Source organism: Haematobia irritans, chromosome 4 (assembly GCF_050003625.1).
Source record: "Haematobia irritans isolate KBUSLIRL chromosome 4, ASM5000362v1, whole genome shotgun sequence".
Lineage (NCBI taxonomy): Eukaryota > Metazoa > Arthropoda > Insecta > Diptera > Muscidae > Haematobia > Haematobia irritans.
In genome coordinates, this window is record NC_134400.1 from 74,973,333 (window position 1) to 74,994,741 (window position 21,409).

General features: G+C 36.0%; 3 long non-coding RNA genes across 3 annotated transcripts; 1 reads left to right on the forward strand and 2 right to left on the reverse strand.

The window, feature by feature from the left end:
* Window positions 1-1,034: 1,034 nt before the first annotated feature.
* LOC142233225 (uncharacterized) lies at window positions 1,035-1,504 on the reverse strand. The gene is made up of 3 exons (XR_012721361.1): window positions 1,412-1,504; window positions 1,230-1,318; window positions 1,035-1,076 (listed from the first exon to the last, which is right to left on the reverse strand). It is a non-coding gene; the product is annotated as an uncharacterized LOC142233225 (long non-coding RNA).
* Window positions 1,505-3,504: 2,000 nt separating this feature from the next.
* On the reverse strand, window positions 3,505-4,142 carry LOC142232824 (uncharacterized). Its single transcript, XR_012721221.1, has 3 exons — window positions 3,885-4,142; window positions 3,703-3,791; window positions 3,505-3,549 (listed from the first exon to the last, which is right to left on the reverse strand). It is a non-coding gene; the product is annotated as an uncharacterized LOC142232824 (long non-coding RNA).
* Window positions 4,143-18,515: 14,373 nt separating this feature from the next.
* LOC142232762 (uncharacterized) lies at window positions 18,516-18,983 on the forward strand. The gene is made up of 2 exons (XR_012721202.1): window positions 18,516-18,752; window positions 18,820-18,983. It is a non-coding gene; the product is annotated as an uncharacterized LOC142232762 (long non-coding RNA).
* The last annotated feature ends 2,426 nt before the right edge of the window (window positions 18,984-21,409 follow it).

Genomic DNA, 21,409 nt, shown 5'->3' on the forward strand with positions numbered 1-21,409 from the left:
TTTTTTGATTTCAATCACGAAAATCGCGGATTCAATCATTTTTTTAATTGAAATGTCTTCAATCACGAAAATGATAGTATCAATCACCCATTGTGATTGAAAACCAACACGATTTTCAATTAAAAATTTAATTGACTTTTGTCACGGAATCAATTAATTGTGTGATTGAATCAATTAAAAACGTGATTTATTTTTAACATAAAATTCAATCACAGTTTTAATTGAATCAATCAAAATTGTAATTAATTTCGCGACAAAAATCAATCAACTATTTGATTTATTCAATTAAATAATTAATTGAAATTGGCTATAAATTTCATTCAAAAAAATTATATATTGCGCCCCCAAAATCGAATTTAGTTTTATTTTAAATAAAAGAAAATATGTGTTTCTTATTAAAAATATTCAATATTTTATTATTTTTTGAATTGTGCAATATAAATTTTGTTCTAGCATAACTTACACATACAATTACTATCAATAACAACTATAGGGTGAAAAAATAAAGTATATAAAAAATTATCTTCCTTATCATAATAATCATATCAGCATGTTCCTTCTAACATGTAGATGCGCCTAGATTTCCAATAAATCAGCAGCCTGTAAGCTAAATTAGCTTTTCTGAAAGTAAACAGAATAATTCGGATTTTATTTTGTTCAATTAAAAGTTAATTTTGTTAAACATTACCTGCATAGAATATCAAGTTCAATTCTTAGTTCCAGGTTACAGATTTATAATCTTCTTTTGCAGTTGTAGTCTTTTAGCATAAAAAGGTGTATTAAGGAGCTCGGTAATTTAATTCCTTTCCAAAATGTCCACACATTGAAATCGTCTATTAAAATTTGAACCAATCAAAGACAAAAATAATGGGAAAGCAATGTAATATTTGGTATTATATTGATGATAACTTGCAAATTCTGGAAATAGAAAAAAAATATAAATGGAAAATACATATTTTTATTATTTTCGGATATTTTTCATATTTTTAAATGCAAAAGAAAGAACTTTTTAACCATTACATTATTCAGCACATTAGTTTATATATCAGATATACTGCTCTCTACTTGGGTTCAAACTGAAAAAGGCAGGTAAAACAAAAATTAATTTAATGCCAACGCTACTTCGCAACTTCAAGGTGAATCTTCCAACAAACCCATACCACTCTTGGTTTTAAGAAAACTAGGAGTGAAAAAAATTTATTATTTTAAAAGAACAATACGGTACCCACCTTTTGATTGCAAACATATTCTTATATATTTGACAAAATTATGGAGTTGATGGGATTGATTGGTCCATTTCACGAAATAAAATTGGGCACTAAAAGAAATGAATAAAAAATATATTATTTTATTCAGTTTAATGTAAACAGGCTTCAATGGAAAACGGTATTCACATTTCATAATTTCTTACCTTCAATAAACGTAGATTGTTTTCCATTTTTACAATACCACAAAACGCAAACACAGGTAATTTCAAATGCGTTCTGTCATATATTTTTCAAACTTTACCACGTGGCCATTTGTTGTTGCACACTTTATTTATTTCAGCAGAGAGACATTCGGAGCAAAACCTCAGAATTATCCCAGGAATCCCATCTGGACCACCACTGGTGGACGCCTCAACCCCACGCAAATACCCAGACACAGACAGACTATCAAATAATGGAATTGCCACCCTATCAAGCGACCTAATAGAATAGGGATATGAACCATCAGCATCATAAGCACCCTTTCTATAAACAGATTCAAAATAGCCCGCAAAACAGTCCGCAATGGACTGGTCCCCATAAAAGTCAACACCATCTCTCCGGATCTTCGACGGCCTAGTCGAAGACTTACGTTTCATCCCAACAACATCATAAAAAGACCTCGGGTTACAATGAATGTCACCTCTAACCTTATCAATGTAAGGAACATAACACTCTCTTGATTCCATATTATAAATAGACCTAGCGACAGAGTACCGAGCATAATCAAAATCAGATCCCGTCCTCTTATAACGTCTAAAACATCTATTCCTATCATTCCTGAGTCTCGTCAACACAGGAGAATACCATGACCGATTCCTAGGGAAATCCAACCATCGCCTAGGAACAGTCCGCGACACAAAACCGTCCTAAACCTTGTAGAAATTATCAACAGCCATATCGATATCAGACAACCGATCACACCTACAAACAAATCAAAATTATAAGGATCGCCTACAAAAACCAAATCAAGAATCTTCCCAAAGAAATTCAAAACTCCATTTATCTGACCCAAACCAACATCAAGAAAAAGATCCAAAAAAGTCGTCACCCATTCCGATCCACCAGAAGTAGTCAGTGGAGTCAACGCCTCCGTATTAGGCAAGTCGAGCCAAGACACCATAGGCAAATGAAAATCGCCCAAAACCACGACCCTGTCCGAATCATTCATTCCAGACATAATACTATTTATTGCTACAAAATGACGCTCATACACACAAATTTTTTTTTTTTGATTTCAATCACGAAAATCGCGGATTCAATCATTTTTTTAATTGAAATGTCTTCAATCACGAAAATGATAGTATCAATCACCCATTGTGATTGAAAACCAACACGATTTTCAATTAAAAATTTAATTGACTTTTGTCACGGAATCAATTAATTGTGTGATTGAATCAATTAAAAACGTGATTTATTTTTAACATAAAATTCAATCACAGTTTTAATTGAATCAATCAAAATTGTAATTAATTTCGCGACAAAAATCAATCAACTATTTGATTTATTCAATTAAATAATTAATTGAAATTGGCTATAAATTTCATTCAAAAAAATTATATATTGCGCCCCCAAAATCGAATTTAGTTTTATTTTAAATAAAAGAAAATATGTGTTTCTTATTAAAAATATTCAATATTTTATTATTTTTTGAATTGTGCAATATAAATTTTGTTCTAGCATAACTTACACATACAATTACTATCAATAACAACTATAGGGTGAAAAAATAAAGTATATAAAAAATTATCTTCCTTATCATAATAATCATATCAGCATGTTCCTTCTAACATGTAGATGCGCCTAGATTTCCAATAAATCAGCAGCCTGTAAGCTAAATTAGCTTTTCTGAAAGTAAACAGAATAATTCGGATTTTATTTTGTTCAATTAAAAGTTAATTTTGTTAAACATTACCTGCATAGAATATCAAGTTCAATTCTTAGTTCCAGGTTACAGATTTATAATCTTCTTTTGCAGTTGTAGTCTTTTAGCATAAAAAGGTGTATTAAGGAGCTCGGTAATTTAATTCCTTTCCAAAATGTCCACACATTGAAATCGTCTATTAAAATTTGAACCAATCAAAGACAAAAATAATGGGAAAGCAATGTAATATTTGGTATTATATTGATGATAACTTGCAAATTCTGGAAATAGAAAAAAATATAAATGGAAAATACATATTTTTATTATTTTCGGATATTTTTCATATTTTTAAATGCAAAAGAAAGAACTTTTTAACCATTACATTATTCAGCACATTAGTTTATATATCAGATATACTGCTCTCTACTTGGGTTCAAACTGAAAAAGGCAGGTAAAACAAAAATTAATTTAATGCCAACGCTACTTCGCAACTTCAAGGTGAATCTTCCAACAAACCCATACCACTCTTGGTTTTAAGAAAACTAGGAGTGAAAAAAATTTATTATTTTAAAAGAACAATACGGTACCCACCTTTTGATTGCAAACATATTCTTATATATTTGACAAAATTATGGAGTTGATGGGATTGATTGGTCCATTTCACGAAATAAAATTGGGCACTAAAAGAAATGAATAAAAAATATATTATTTTATTCAGTTTAATGTAAACAGGCTTCAATGGAAAACGGTATTCACATTTCATAATTTCTTACCTTCAATAAACGTAGATTGTTTTCCATTTTTACAATACCACAAAACGCAAACACAGGTAATTTCAAATGCGTTCTGTCATATATTTTTCAAACTTTACCACGTGGCCATTTGTTGTTGCACACTTTATTTATTTCAACCATTTGCTATGATTTGTTGTTGCGTTCAATATATTTATGCACACATTTTGAATGCAGCAGACAGAATGTCGCCAATCATGTTTTTCAATTTACGCGAAAAACAAAAACCCAACCGTTCGTTACGAGTTACTTCCACAGACTGATCTCTCCATCATACTAATAAGTACACATTCTCTTGTTCTCTTTTCGCTCTTTACATTGCTCAAAATCATTCAATTTCAATCACAAAGGTGATTGGATCAATCACATGTGTAATTGGAAACGGAAAATTGTTCAATCACGTTTGTAATTGAAAATTATTTCCGAATTGATTAACAAAATGATTGAATCAATTAATATTTTAATTGGAAACGTAAAATATATCAATCATTTTTTTAATTGGTTTTTATTCGGATTTGATTAAATAATTAATTGAATCAATTAACATAATAATTGAATACGTTTCCAAATTCAATTAAGTGTTTAATTGAAAAAATTTGGTTATAATTTTTTGTGTGTAGATAGAATACTCGGGAGCCGGAGGAATATATGAGCATGTGACGAATAACCTAAATCCCAGAACATCTACCCTTACCGCAAGGAATTCAATACCATCAACATCGTCCAGAACAATTCGCTCAGATGGGAAGGTGTCAATGACTCCAATTAGTACTCCACCACCAATCCTACCCATACGATCCTTCCTGAACACCAAGTAACGACCACAAAGAATCTCAGAATCATATACCGATCGCAAACTCAAAATCAAAACTATCAGCATCAACCCTCTGACATTCTGATAAGCAATAGAAAAAGAGCCACTCAGTCTTTTGGAGATGGAGGAGGCTTGCTAGGTAATCTAGCTAAGTTATCAGACCGATCAACAAACTCCTTAACGAATGCCCTAGACGGCCAAAAATCACGATTACACAGCGTATCATGCCCTAGGATGCCAAAAATCACGATTACACAGCGTATCGAAGAGATCAGCATGGACAATAATCTTAAATGAAGATCTATTCTCGGAGAACTGAGACTTCAACCTAATAGTCCTAAAACCCGATATACTATCGACCCTAGACCTAATATAACAATCAATGAAACAAAAACTACCCTCTTTGAGGCAGCCATATTGAGTCTCTTCGAGCTTTTCCCCTTTGGTTGAGGCTGACGGCAATCCGACAAAGTAGGCGTCGCGAAACTTATGAGAGACAAACCTGAATCAACCCCACGACCCCGCGAAGAAGTCGAGTCAGTCACAAAAGGAATCGGCGGTACAGGAGCTTGCGTGGACTGTTCAGCTACAATACCTGGAAGAGGATCACAAGAAATAGGAGCATTCACAGCCGCTCGGGGCAGTGATGATACGGCACCACCTTCCGACGTACCGGAAACACCTGGCATCGCATCCTTCGTACCCCTTACAACCGCTGACACACCCCCAACCGTTGATGATCCCACACCAGATTTCGGCAGCCCCGAATCAGTCCTAACAACCTTAGTACGACCATCCTTCGGCGACGACTTTTTCGAAGACCTCTTCCGTTTCGTACCCGATACACGAGCAACAAATGACGAAAGATCTGGAAACCTATCAAACAACGTCGAAAATTTCACAAAGTTCGAATACAGCTCCCATAAGTCACGCGTCAACGTAGTCACCTCAGACGTAGTCTCCCTAAAAAAGTTATAGAACTCCACACTATTCTTCCTACATCTCACACAACACCATCTAAGACCGTTGTTACCAACGTACAATTCATCTACCACCCTTGCAGCCAGTCCAGCACACCTCGAATGCCAATGCCCACCACAAAGCCAGTATTCAATAACAATCTCATCATGAGAAGCAATTTTACAAACCTCATTCGAGCATACCATAGTGAATTCAGTCACAAAATAAAATTAAGTTGAAATCCAAATACAAATTATAAAATAAACTATAACAAAAATTAAATGAAAATATCCCACTGCCTCAATATACTAAAATGTCACAAAGAAACCAAAAAACGCCAAAAACACAAATCAACAAATACAAGTATTGACAACACCGTTTGACCACCAAATCAACAATACAAGTATTGACACCACCGCTTGATAATAATGTATGTATGTATATCCACAGCCACTGAGAAAATTACATGTAAAAAACAAAATAACTGGTACAAGAAAGCAAAGCACACTTGTTATTTTAAACTAACACAAACTATTTAATAGACAAATAATACAATGAGGTTAGGTTGAGTTAGGTTAAAGTGGCAGCCCGATTAAGATTCAGGCTCACTTAGACTATTCAGTCCATTGTGATACCACATTAACTAAAAGTATCTACAACATATGGGCACTTCTAGTTTTAACCGCTGAACCTTCTTGATTATTTTTCTTTGTTGAACCAACCAGATTGTTCCAAAAACATTAGCAGACTGCTTAAGTTAACGTTTTCCAGATCCGCCAATAATCTGAAGCTATATGCTCCTAAAAGTTGCTTGCGCTTTACACAAAATGCAGGACACTCACATAAGAGGTGTTTAATTGATTCCTTTTCCTCCGCATCATGACAGCTCATACAATTGTCATTATACTTCGCGCCTATAGTTTTTGCAAAATCGCCTATCAGGCAGCGACCCGTTATAGCAGATATCAGGAGTGCTATCTGACGTCTCGACAACACTAGCATATCTAGTGTGCGGTTTAAGTTTAAATGCGGCCATATTTGCTTGGTGTCGTTACAGCCTTTGCAATTCTCCCATCGAACATTTGCCATCATAACAGCCTCCTCACGCAGCATGAGCTTACAGGTAGCCAAGGGCATAACAACAGATTCTAGGTCCCCTAGAATATGTAAGGTAGTCCCTAGCCTTGCCAACTCATCCGCTTCGCAGTTCCCCGGTATGTTCCTATGGTCAGGCACCCATATTAGGTGAATATTGTACTGCTCAACCATATCATTGAGAGATTTGCGGCAGTCGATGGCCGTTTTCGAGTTGAGGAACACAGAGTCCAAGGATTTTATTGCAGGTTGACTGTCTGAGTATATATTAATGCCCACATTTTTTGGAACATTACTTCTCAGCCAATTCGCCACCTCTCTTATTGCTAATATTTCAGCCTGAAAAACACTACAGTGATTAGGTAATCTTTTCGCTATTCGAAGTTCCAGATCATAAGAATATACTCCGAAACCCAATTGTCCATCCAATTTGAAGCCATCAGTGTAGAAATCTATATATTCTTAATTCCCCGAGGTCTGTGTGCACCACGCCTCACTGTTGGGGATTAGAGCCTCAAACTTTTTGTCGAAAAGTGGACTCGCCAAAGTGTAATCCACTACGTTGCGAACATCTGGCATTATTTTGAGGACCAAACTGTGATCGTAACTTTTTTCCGACCACAGCGATAGCTCGCGCAACCGCACAGCCGCTGTTGCAGCTGACTGTTTGGCCAAAATGTCTAAAGGCAATAGATGCAGCATGACATTAAGGGAATTTGTTCCTGTCTTGCTGAATGCGCCTGAGATACACAAACACGTCATACGCTGAACTTTGTCTAAACTTGTAGGCTGGTGAAGTGCCGGCCACCAGACTAAACACCATATAGCATTATAGATTTAACCACTGCCGTGTATAGCCAATGCACAATTCTTGGTTTTAATCATCACTTTTTTCCTATTGCCTTTTTGCACGAGTACAAAGCTACCTTTGCTTTTCTCGCCCTTTCTTCAATATTAAGCTTAAAGTTCAGCTTCTTGTCAAAAATAACGCCAAGGTATTTTGCACACTCACCAAAGGGAATTTCAATACCCCCTAATGGGCCTAACCGTGGGAGTTTTGCGATCTTTGCAGTACATGACTATTTCTGTCTTTGCAGGATTTACCACAAGACCATTGTCTTTCGCCCATTTCTCGGTCATCCGGAGGGCCCTCTGAATAATATCTCTGATTGTGGATGGGAATTTTCCCCTGACTGCTAGAGCCACATCATCTGCGTCTGCCACCACTTTTATCCTTTCTTTTTCTAGGGTAACCAGAAGGTTATTTATAGCAACATTCCAAAGAAGAGGTGATAGAACTCCTCCTTGGGGAGTGCCTCTGTTCACATACCTTTGTATGTTTGCTTGTCCTAGTGTGGCTGAAATACTTCTCTTCATTAGAAGTTCGTCTAACAGCCTAAGTATACATGGATCAACATTCAGAGTTGTCAGTCCATTTAATATCGAGCTCGGATGGACATTATTGAACGCCCCTTCAATGAAACGCCGCGATTGTGTATTCTTTGACAGATAGTGAGCTTTCAATAAAGCTGACTTGTTCATGTAATGCGGTCTCAGTAGACCTGCCCTTCGAGTATGCATGCTGTCGTTTCGAGAACAAACTTGAATCGATGCTAGTTCTAAGATAAATATCTATCATCCTCTCCAGAGACTTAAGTAGGAATGAGGATAAGCTGATTGGTCGGAAATCCTTCGCCCTCGAGTGAGAGGCTTTTCCCGCTTTAGGTATGAAAACGACTTTTGTTTCCCTCCACTTTCCTGGGATATATGATAAGTTGATACATCCTTTATATATCACCGACAACCAGGGGATAATTTTGTCAGTCACGGCTTGTAACTCCGCCGGAGTAATTCCATCAGGTCCGGGGGATTTGAATGGTCCAAAGCTATTTAACGCCCATCTTATTCTAGATTCTGATACAATTTCCTCAATAAGTGGATGCTAGAACGTTCCGTAGTCTGGAAGCCTCGAACGTATTCTCAATACTGCTGCAGTAATCATTCCAAGAGTTATGCTGAGCATTTCTCAGTTCTCGCTTGTATCCTCTCAGATTCTTCTTGTAAGCGTCCCAATCCTCAGGGGCTCTAGTGGACTTTGCCTTGTTAAAGAGCTTCCTGCAGGATTTCCTCATATTAATGAATTCCGTAGACCCCCTTGGCTTCCCTCTAGGGCATGCAGCTTTCAGTGAGATGTTGAAGGTCTTAGTAATCCGCTCCACTGCGCGTTCGATATCTCGCACATTTCTCATATTTGTCTCTGTTATTTCCGGAATCATCATATTGAACGATTCCCTATACCTATTCCAGTCAGCTTTCGTAACATTTGGCGGAAATATGGTCTTGGCGGTATGAACATCAAATTTGAAACTGATGTAGCGATAATCTGAGAAGCTGTGTTCACTTAAAACCTGCCACTCAGATATTATGTTTATCAGTTCTTGCGAGGCCAAGGTGATGTCCAAAACCTCTTGCCTGTTTTTAGTGACAAAGGTTGGGGCATCTCCCTTGTTGCAAACTACCAGATTAGTACGCAAAATAAACTCTATTAGCGACTCTCCCATTGCATTAGTATCACTACTTCCCCATATACTATGATGTGCATTCGCATCGCATCCCATAATGAGTTTCGTCTTTGTTTTCAGTGACTCCTCCACTAAGGTTTTAACGGCATATGGAGGCATCTCCCTGTCATGTCCCATGTAGACCAAAGATACCCAATATTTGCATTTGGCTATTTCTAAATTGGCAACGACAGTGTCTGCATTGCACTTTCAAGGAAGCAGAAATAAGTTAAGCTCGTTTTTAGCAATTATACAGGCTCGATTTACATCATTATCAGTATACTGCAATAGTTTGAACCCCGGAGTACTTAATTCACATATTTTGTTTCTATAAACATAGGCTGTCCATTACATCTCTTTTAAAGAGAACATGTTCTCTTTTTGTGTTCGTATCTTTTTGTTCACTCTCTTTTTGGTGCCGTATTTTTTTGTCCAACAGTGCTCTTTATGTACTCTATTTCAAAAACAAAAATCCTAGATTGATGGAATTTTATTTATTTAGTAGGAATCCGTCACAATTGTTCGCAACTAATTGTTTACTGGGTTAAATCTGTTGGCAAATTAAAGGCCGGAACACAATTGCGACGTTTCGACGTACGGTGTAAAAATTAGAAATAGATGTAATTGAACGTACGACGTAAATACGCCAATACGTTGTCGTTGTCAATTTATTTTGTTTATTTTTTAAGAAAATGTGATTCTTTTTGTTTTTTATTGTTTTATTATATATTTATTTCTTTGTTTCTATCATTAGAAACTATTATTATTTTAATTTTAACATCAATAAAATTATTCATTATTTAATAAAGAATTTTTTATTTTAAACTTTATTTATGTAAATTTGTTCTCTTTTTTTAAAGCGAAAGTTCTCTTTTGAAAATTATCCATATGGAAACCCTACATAAACATATGGTTCTTGAATAAGAACTATTTGTCGAGATTTTCAACAACCGTCACATCAGCCGCTTCAATCGAGTCATCAAGACTGCCCTCTTCAGAGACCTCGGTGACTCTCGCAATAACCATAGGTTCAACTTTGGTGAGTTCTGAGGCAGTAGACTCACGCATACGGTATCTATCCATGTCTTCAACTTTCTCCCTCGACTTCGCAAGAGGATCCGATTACTTCTGATTCAGACAGAGGCTTGTCCATTTCTGAATCCTTTAGCTGATCGTTTTTATACATCTTCATTTGGATATAATGAAAGCCATAACATACATGGCCCTCTGACTGTGCTAGATATGGCAAAGACTGAGTGTTCGATATAAACACTGCATGCCGTCTTAGTCCATCCACTTCATCCAAACGGCCAACCTTCCAATCAGCTGTTGGAAGATCTGGATTGCATCGTTTCAGCCTATTTAAAATAGATTCAGAGTCAGAAGGGTTTGCAGGTCTTTCTTCTCGACTAACTCTAGAGCAGCTCCTTCCCAAACTTCATCAATTAGTATCAGAGCAGCTTTAAAACATTCTATAGACCTCTGGTCCTCAAATGCGACTAGCTTAAATCGTCCTTGATACCAACCAACCTCTTGGTGTCGAGGATCTGGGCAGGGAAACTTTTCCAGCACCTCTGAGTAGACGACAGACAGAGCATTCTCAATTTCCCCCATTTTTGCTTTGGAACCATACCGTCCAATGCTCCTTTAATAATGATGTGATGGCTAACAAGGCTGTATTTAGCAACTGAGGGAAACGATCTTTGATCCCTTTCGGAGGATGGCAGCTCATCCGGTGATCGTTCCCTGATCCTAACTTCTTTAGGATAAACAAAGCATTTCTGCGTTCCTTGAATCTCTTTCGTGAGGGATTACCTCCTTTTGATGTCGTTACCTTAGAAAAAGTTCGACTTGTCAGAGTGTCGCCACTTTCGACCCGTCTACAGGTCGACTAATTGGGTCTAACTCTTGGTCATTGCCCAGATTTATAACTCCAGTCGGTACCCGTCCACTGGGCAAACCAGTGGATGACTTGGAATTTCGCTGCATGGTGGCTTAATATCCCACCACAATTGAAATTCTTAGTAGGTACCTATTACGATGAGTTTATCCGCTATTGGATAACACGTCCGTTCCGTTCGACGGTGGAATTTATTATCAATAACCCAATGAGAATCAATACAATACAGATTAATTACACAGAGGATTAACCATCATTGATCTTTTCAACAAACTAATCACTTATCTGAATGATTTAAAATACACCGGCGCCAATTAAACTTTTCTTTACATGCAGAAACACAAAAAATTTATTCAAATTTTTAATATCTCTAAGAAAAACACCGCAGAACTTTGATTATACTGTTGAACATAGGTCAGGAAAGCGTATGCAGCATGTAGACGCTTTGAGCAGATGCCAGGAAATAATGGTAGTTGAAACAAACACATTTGAGGAAAACTTAGTAATATGTCAGAATAGAGACCCGGAAATACGACGTTTGAAGGAAAGTTACAGAATAAGGAGCAAAAACTATACGAGATGATAAATGATGTTATATACAAGAAGATACAGAAGGACAAGTTGAGATTTTATGTTCCTAGCGCTATGGCGTCTCATGTGTTGTACAAGTATCACGATGAGATGGGTCATGTAGGCATCAACAAAGTGAAGAAACATGTGGAAAATTTTCTGAAATGCATAGCATTTTCTGATAAAAGTGGAAAAGTATAGGGGTTTTTACATAACATTCCGAAGCCTGCTAGACCTTTTGATATGTTACATATTGACCATTATGGTCCAATAAATGGCAACGACACAAGAAACATATTTTTCTCATAGTAGTAGATTCGTGTTCCAAGTTTGTTAAGGTTTATGCAACTAACATAACGGCAACTAAAGAGGTGATCAAGTCACTCAAGGAATATTTTCGTTATTATAGCATCCCGAAATGCATAGTTTCAGACAGATGTACCAGTTTTACTTCTAACGAATTTGCAACCTTTATGGAGGAAAACGATAGTAAACACATCGCGATTGCAACAGGCTAATGGACAAGTAGAAAGAATAAACCGAAGCCTAGGTCCGATGATTTCGAAAATTAGGGAAGAGGACACCCTGGGACAATATTCTTCAATCTGTTGAATTCGTGTTGAACAACACAACAAACAGGACAATAAATGAGCACCTAAGCGTTATGTTATTTGGAGTAAACCAAAAAGGAACGTTTGTGGACAAGGTTAGAGAAAATATTATGGAGGACTGTTACAGAGATATTGTAGAGGTTAGAGAAAAGGCTAGGGAAAAAGAGATAAAGGCACAAAAATACAACGCAGATTTTGTTAACCACAAACGTAGAAATCCGGCTACGTACGAAATAGGCGACTATATTATGATTAGAAACTTCGATAGTAATGCAGGCGTTGCCAGGAAATTAATCCCCAAGTTTAAAGGTCCTTATAAGATATCGAATGTTTTAAGGAACGATAGATACGTTGTAGAAGATGTAGATGGTTTTCAACAAGCTCAGAGACCATACAAAGGAGTGTGGGCTGTCCAGAATATTAAACGCTGGTTTCGCAGTAAAGGGGAATGTGACGTGTGAGAGAATTCACATACTTCATATACGGATCAGGGAATCCATTTAGTCAGGAATGCCGAATTGTAGTATGTTGTCATGTAACGTTCCAATAACTAGCCTGTAAGTAGTTTGTTAAGCCAATAATCGTAAGATGTCATGTTATCGATCAAGTTAAGTTTCACTAATCGTAAGCTGTCATGTTATCGTTTAAGTTTAAAAGACTGTATATGACCGTCAACTCGAAAAATTTTCAGCGTTCTTAATAAACGAAAAATATAAAATAAAAAGAAACCCCTAACAAATGTTCTTAAATTGGAAAAACAAAACTCAGTACCACTAAACTCCGCATTATACAGTAGTCATTATACTTCGCACCAATAGTTTTTGCAAATTCGCCTATCAGGCAGCGACCCTCGAGACGTCTCGAGAACACTAACATATCTAGTGTGCGGTTTAAGTTTAAATGGGGCCATATTTGCTTGGTGTCGTTACAGCCCTTGCAATTCTCCCATCGAACATTTGCCGTCATAACAGCCTTCTCACGCAGCATGAGCTTGCAGGTAGCCAGGGGCATACCAACAGATTCTAGTTCCCCTGGAATATGTAAGGTAGCCCCTAGCCTTGCCAACTCATCCGCTTCGCAATTCCCCGGTATGTTCCGCTGGCCAGGCACCCATATTAGGTGAATATTGTGCTGCACAGCCATCTCATTGAGAGATTTGCGGCAGTGATGGCCGTTTTCGAGTTAAGGAACACAAAGTCCAAGGATTTATTGCAGGTTGACTGTCTGAGTATATGTTAATGCCAACATTTTGTGGAACATTACTTCTCAGCCAATTCGCCACCTTCTTATTGCTAATATTTCAGCCTGAAAAACACTACAGTGATTAGGTAATATTTTCGCTATTCGAAGTTCCAGATCTTTAGAATATAGGCCGAAATCCATCCAATTTGGAGCCATCAGTGTAGAAATCTATATATCGTGTATTCTCCGGGACCTGTGTGCACCACGCCTCACTCTTGGGAATTAGAGTTTCAAACTTGTTGTCGAAAAGTGGTGTCGCCAAAGTGCAATCCACTACGTTTGGCACATCTGACATTATTTTGAGGACCGAACTGTGACCCTAACTTTTTTCCGACCACAGCGATAGCTCGCGCAACCGCACAGCCGTTGTTGCAGCTGACTGGTTGGCCAAAATGTCCAGAGGCAATAGATGCAGCATGACATTAAAGGAATTTGTTCCTGGCTTGGTGAATGCGCCTGAGATACACTAGCACGCCATACGCTGAACTTTGTCTAAACTTGTCGGGTGGTGAAGTGGCGGCCACCAGACTACAACACCATATAGCATTATAGGTCTAAACAAAGAATATATAATTAGAAAGAGATTTCATCAAGTTCGAATCGAAAATTCGAAGTTTGCGAGTTCCGTCCAACATTGGATCCCGTAGCTTTTGGGGTACAGTGTTGCATTGTGGGCTTAGAAAATATTAATGTCGTTTGTTTTTTTTTACGAAATCAGATCGGTACTACATTGCCATTTACATGACATCAATATAGCATGGAAAAACCTACCCATTACGATGACAAACAATTAACAGCAGCTATACTAAAGAAATGTTTTTGATGAAGTTCCCATTTTGAATTTGGAAATATGTTAATACCTAACAACTAATGGGATGTAAATATTTTCATTTTGTCACTAGTAAAAAAAAACAGCAAGTAAATTAAAAATGTCAATCTAAATAATAATAATTATTGGATATGTAGTGTGAATGTAGTACAACAACAACAACAAATATCGGGGTCTCAGAAAATAGCAGGTTGATTTTGAGAAAAAAAACATAGGTTACAAAGCAAAAACCTCGTAATTTTAAGTTGCAATATATGAGAGTGTATGCGAGTAAATGTGTGACAATGCGTATTGCTCAATATTTAAAAATTCCTTTTCGCTCCCACTGCAAGTTCTAATTTACTATCTCATTCACACACTAGAAAAATGAAATATGTATATGTTTGTGAAAATCAATGATAGACTAGTATTTATTTTTGCAATGTTCTCAAAAGGGAAGGAGAAAAAGGGAATTCTAAAGGCGATTGCGCACGGTCCTCTAATTGGCAAAGTTTCATGTCATAACTTGATATATGGATTGAATTTAAAAATATCACGGTCTCAGGAAATAACATAGGTTGGTTTTGAGTAGTTATGCATCCATACATATACAAATACCAAGATAATCCTCGTAATTTTAATTTGCAGCATGTGTGATACGTATTAGCACCAGCGCACAGTGGGCCAAATGACAGGTTTTTGACCCATTAAACCAATGAAAGCACCTAGAGATCTGAAATTTTGTACATTTACCACTGGGGATGAGAATAAAGTATGATAGAAATTTTGGACCGATCCGCTCATTGCCACGCCCACTTTCAAATGAAGGGAGTATTTCAACCCAAATGAAGCGCCTAGAGCTCTGAAGTTTTGTACATGTACCACCGCCCACACCCACGCCCACTTTCTAATGGACCACATTTATCATACACCAAATTAAATATATCAATATGTAGTAACATTGGAATCTGAAAATCTACATTAGAACTGATGCACACTCTTACTCCATCTTGATCACTACCTTAGAGTGTATATGATTTCAGCAATTTTAGTTCAATTCAATCTCTTACACTCTCATTTTAGCTAAAAGTTTTGAGTACCACTATTTCTGCAACACTATGTAGAAATGAGAACATATTCGTTAAAAAATGTCCAGATTTTGCCAACCCTGTATGTGTTTGTAGAAAAAAAAAACATTTTTGCGTTCCCAGTCCAAAAATAACATTTTGTTCTTGAAACATATTTGAAGTGATCATATTACTACCTTGACAATCTGCTATATGTAAGTCTATATTAAAATATTAGCTTTATGATTTAGCAAATTTTGTAACGGAACCTGTGTCGAAGAATCAGTTACAGTAAGACACCCAGGGCGACATTTTATTTTATATAGCTATTATTAATGATGTGGTAGATATTGCAGATTTACCCAAATTTCTCATTCGTTACCATTGTTTTGTCTTTTCTGCACAATTATTTTACTTTTTTCTTCAAGTTGTCATGGTAGACTTCGCTGCTTTTAATGTTGTTTTCTACCCAATATTTAATAATTGTTGCGTTTCGATTGTAACACCATAATTATAATGGGGTACCTTCATTAGCACTTATAAGCAGACAAATTTGTGCTTGCAAGAAAGACAACATCTCAACATTTCTAACGCAGTATAGAACTCTACCAATCCGTTCCAATATAGTAAGTTCTACTCCAGACACACATATTTCTAAATAACCAAACAATATTTACAATCGTTGTTAATTTTTACTAAAAGTACATACCTTGGCTTAAATTTTACATTTCAAATTAAGTTTATAACATAACAAAAAACTTTTTTACCAGCAAAATCTTTAAAGCACCTTGCTAAACCATGAATTCAAGAAAAAAATCAATAACAAAGAGTTGCCACTTCGTCGGCCTAAAACGGCCAAACGGATTGCCATATTGTTTTACCAGTTTGGATTTGTTTTTGGTAATGTGTTGTCAACTTTTTCGTAGCACCAATTGTTTAATTTTCACAAGTTCAAAAATTGATTTCATGCGTGAGATTTCGGTCATTTGACCCAATGTGCAGCGTACGAAAACAAGCAAAACAAAACGTTTCCAATTGTTTCGTTTCGTACAATCCACATGTCCAAAACGAAACGAAAACCTGACATAACGGCACTTGCCTTTCGTTTTGTATTGTTTTTGTTCGTGAGTGGAAACCAAACCTAAACTGAAAAGTACTGTGGTGCTTAGTAAAATGTAGAAAACAAAACGGTACACATTGAATGCCAACGTTTCGCAAACGTTTGCTCATTCATTAAGTCCTAACAAGAAGAAAAATCTTGAATGTTATTTTTATACCCTTCACCACTACTGTGGCATAGGGTATAATAAGTTTGTGCATTTGTATGTAACGCTTTGGTAACGATTGGTTTCAGAAAAGTCTGAAACCAATCGTTTAGTATACCGATCGTCTTAGAATGAAATTCTGAGTCGATTTAGCGATGTCCGGCTGTATATACGTCCGTCTGTCTGTATATAATTTTGGGTGCAAAGTACAGCTCGCAATTTAAGTCCGATCGTTCTCAAATTTGGTACAGAATTTCACTTTGGCTCAAAAACAATCGCCAGAGTTTTGCCCTGATTTGCTTCAAATTTTGCACAAGGCGTACGGTTAATAGTTCCGATTTAGATATAGCTCCCATATATATCTTTCGCCCGATATGTACTTATATGGCCCCAGAAGCCAAAGTTTTATTCTAATTTGCTTGAAATGTTGCACTAGGTATACAATTAGTAGTGTAGTCAAGTGTGGTAAATTTTACTTAAGTCGGTTCAAATTTAGATATAACTCCCATATATAGAATTCGCCCGATTTGGATTAATATGACCACAAAGGCAAAAGTTTTACTCTGATTTACGTGAAATTTTGCAGAGGGAGTAAAATTAACATTCTAACTACACACAAAAAATTATCACCAACATTTTTTCAATTAAACACTTAAAATAAAATTGGAAACGGATTCAATTAATATGTTAATTGATTCAATTAATTATTTAATCAAATCCGAATAAAAACCAATTAAAAAAATTATTGATATTTGTTACGTCAATTTGTTAATCAATTCGGAAATAATTTTCAATTACAAACGTGATTGAAATTTTTTCCGTTTCCAATTACACATGTGATTGATCCAATCACCTTTGTGATTGAAACTGAATAATTTTGAGCAATGGAAAGAGCGAAAAGAGAACAAGAGAATGGGTATTTATTCAACAATGTTTAATGGAGAGATCAGTCTGTGGAAGTAACTCGTAACGAACGGTTGGGTTTTTGTTTTTCGCGTAAATTGAAAAACATGATTGGCGACATTCTGTCTGCTGCATTCAAAATGTGTGCATAAATATTTTGAACGCAACAACAAATCATAGCAAAGGGTTGAAATAAATAAAGTGTGCAACAACAAACGGACACGTGGTAAAGGTTTGAAAAAAATATATGACAGAACGCATTTGAAATTACCTGTGTTTGTGTTTTGTGGTATTGTAAAAATGGAAAACAATCTACGTTTATTGAAGGTAAGAAATTGTGAAATGTGAATACCGTTTTCCATTGAAGCCTGTTTACATTAAACGGCTTCAATGGAATATATATTTTTTTCATTTCTTTTAGTGACCAATTTTATTTCGTGAAATTGACCAATCAATCCCATCAACTCCACCATTTTATCAAATATATAAGAATATGTTTGCAATAAAAAAGTGGGTACCGTATTGATCTTTTAAAATTATAAATTTTTTTCACTCCTAGTTTTCTTTAAACCAAGAGCGGTATGGGTTTGTTGGAATATTCACCTTGAAGTTGCGAAGTAGCGTTGGCATTAAATTGCATTTTTGTTTTACCTGCCTTTTTCAGTTTGAACCCAAGTAGAGAGCAGTATATCTGGTATATAAACTAATGAGCAGAATTATGTAATGGTAAAAAAGTTCTTTCTTTTGGATTTAAAAATATCCGATAATAATAAAAATATGTATTTTCCATTTATATTTTTTTCTTTTTCCAGAATTTGCAAAGTACCATCAATATAATACAAAATATTACATTGCTTTCCCATTATTTTCGTCTTTGATTGGTTCAAATTTTAATAGACGATTTTAATGTGTGGAAATTTTGGAAAGGAATGGTTACTAAAATTAAATTACCGAGCTCCTTAATACACCTTTTTATGCTAAAAGACTACAACTGCAAAAGAAGATTATAAATCTGCAACCTGGAACTAAGAATTGAACTTGATATTCTATGCAGGTAATGTTAAACAAAATTAACTTTTAATTGAACAAAATTAAATTCAAATTATTCTGTTTACTTTCAGAAAAACTAATTTAGCTTACAGGCTGCTGATTTATTGGAAATCTAAGCGCATCTACATATTAGAAGGAACATGCTCACATGGTTATTATTATAAGGAAGATAATGATTTATATAATTTATTTTTTTCACCCTATAGTTGTTATTGATAGTAGTTGTATTTGTAAGTTATGTTAGAACAAAACACAAATGACAAGAACCAAATTTATTTGTCTATTGCATAATTCAAAAAATAATAAAATATTAAATATGTTTTATAAGAAACACATATTTTCTTTTATTTCAAAAGAAAAAAACTAAATACGATTTTGGGGTCGCAATATATAAATTTTTGATCGAAATTTATAGCCAATTTCAATTAATTATTTAATTGAATGAATCAAATAGTTGATTGACTTTTGTCGCGAAATTAATTAAAATTTTAATTGATTCAATTAAAACTGTGATTGAATTTTATGTTAAAAATCAATCACGTTTTTAATTGATTCAATCACACAATTAATTGATTCCGTGACAAAAGTCAATTAAATTTTTAATTAAAAATCTTGTTGGTTTTCAATCAAAATGGGTGATTGATACTATCATTTTCGTGATTGAAGACATTTCAATTAAAACAAGTATAAACGGCCGTAAGTTCGGCCAGGCCGAATCTTATGTACCCTCCACCATGGATTGCGTCGAAACTTCTACGAAAGACTGTCATCCACAATCAAATTACTTGGGTTGTGGTATCTTAAATCGTTTTCTAAATTGTGAGTTAGTCCATTTAGACAAAAAAGGTATGTTTAGGTAAGTCTATAAATAATTAGGAATTGATATGGACTTTTGCACGGTATGTAGGGAGCCAGAATTAAAATAAGGTGGTCGCTTATATCGGGGCTATGTACAATTATTGATATGGACCAATATTTGTGTGATTGGGGATCGATTTATCTGAGGGCCATATATAACTATAGACCGATATGGCCCTAGTTAGGCATGGTTGTTAACGACCATATACTAGCACAATGTACCAAATTTCAACTCACTCGGATGAAATTTGCTCCTCCAAGAGGCTCCAAAACCAAATCTCGGGATCGGTTTATATGGGGCTATGTATAATTATGGACTGATATGGACCACTTTTGGCATGGTTGTTAAATATCATATACTACCACCACGTACAAAATTTCAACCAGATCGAATTAATTTTGCTTCTCGAGAAGGCATCGGACCGGCTTATATGGGGGCTATATATAATTATGGACTGATATTAACCAATTCCTGTATGGTTGTTGCATACCATATACTAACATCACATACAAAATTTCAACCTAATCGGATGAATTTTGCTCTTCCAAGGAGCTCCGGAGGTCAAATCTGGGGATCGGTTTATATGGGGCCTATATATAATTATTGACCGATTTCGACCAATTTTTGCATGGATATTTAAGGCCATATATTAACACCACGTACCGAATTTCAACTGAATCAGATGAATTTTGGTCTTCCAAGAGGCTCCGGAGGTCAAATCTGGTGATCGGTTTATATGGGGGCTATATATAATTATGGACCGATGTGGACCAATTTTTGTGTGGTTGTTAGAGACCATATACTAACACCATGTACCAAATTTCAGCCGGATCGGATGAAATTTGCTTCTCTTAGCGGCCTCGCAAGCCAAATCGGGGGATCGGTTTATATGGGGGCTATATATAATTATGAAGCGATGTGGACCAATTTTTGCATGGTTGTTAGAGACCATATACTAACACCATGTACCAAATTTCAGCCGGATCGGATGAAATTTGCTTCTCTTAGAGGCCTCGCAAACCAAATCGGGGGATCGGTTTATATGGGGCTATATATAATTATGGACCGAAGTGGACCAGTTTTTGCATGGTTGTCAGACACCACATACTAACACCATGTACCAAATTTCAGCCGGATCGGATGAAATTTGCTTCTCTTAGCGGCCTCGCAAGCCAAATCGGGGGATCAGTTTATATGGGGGCTATATATAATTATGGACCGATGTGGACCAGTTTTTGCATGGTTATTAGAGACCATATACTAACACCATGTACCAAATTTCAGGCGGATCGGATGAAATTTGCTTCTCTTAGAGGCCTTGCAAGCCAAATTTGGGGGTCCGTTTATATGGGGGCTATACGTAAAAGTGGACCGATATATCCCATTTGCAATACCATCCGACCTACATCAATAACAACTACTTGTGCCAAGTTTCAAGTCGATAGCTTGTTTCGTTCGGAAGTTAGCGTGATTTCAACAGACGGACGGACGGACGGACATGCTCAGTTCGACTCAGAATTTCACCACGACCCAGAATATATATACTTTATGGGGTCTTAGAGCAATATTTCGATGTGTTACAAACGGAATGACAAAGTTAATATACCCCCCATCCTATGGTGGAGGGTATAAAAATGATTGAATCCGCGATTTTCGTGATTGAAATCAAAAAATTTTTTTTTGTGTGTACGCTTGCTAAATTTTGTTTAAATCGTTTTAACTCTATTTACTTGAAACTTTGCATAGGAAGTAAAATTAAGGGTTTGGATATGCATGCTTATTTTGGTTGAAATCGGTTCAGA